We start from the raw sequence: 406 nt of genomic DNA, 5'->3' as shown, positions 1-406 counted from the left end.
CCTCTCTTCCTGTCAGTCGGTAGCTCCACTCTCCTCTCGAGTCCTCCGTGGCCCATTAACTTTTTGAAGCACCTTAGTATAGCCTCACAAAGCTTAGATCATCTTTATTCTTTTCAATTATCATAAATTCAAAACAGCCCTGTCTTCCCCAAATTCACTTGCCATATTCAGCACCACCTGTGTTTACACCACTCATCCACAACAAATATGTTTTACAACTGCTCACATCTCTAGACTCCTAGTCACTAAGATTCAAGAAAATAAATCGCTTCTGATGCAGGAATCCTAGGTACCATTGTTGCTGTTAGTTACTATCAAATTGGTTCCAACTTAAAACAATCCTATGCACAATAGAACAAAACACTGCCTAGTCTTGTGCCATCCTCACAATTGTCATTGTCACCAT

The sequence above is a fragment of the Chrysochloris asiatica genome, unplaced genomic scaffold (assembly GCF_000296735.1).
Source record: "Chrysochloris asiatica unplaced genomic scaffold, ChrAsi1.0 scaffold00011, whole genome shotgun sequence".
Classification (NCBI taxonomy): domain Eukaryota; kingdom Metazoa; phylum Chordata; class Mammalia; order Afrosoricida; family Chrysochloridae; genus Chrysochloris; species Chrysochloris asiatica.
The sequence above is the reverse complement of the archived record's forward strand: the minus strand, read 5'-3'. Positions refer to the sequence as shown.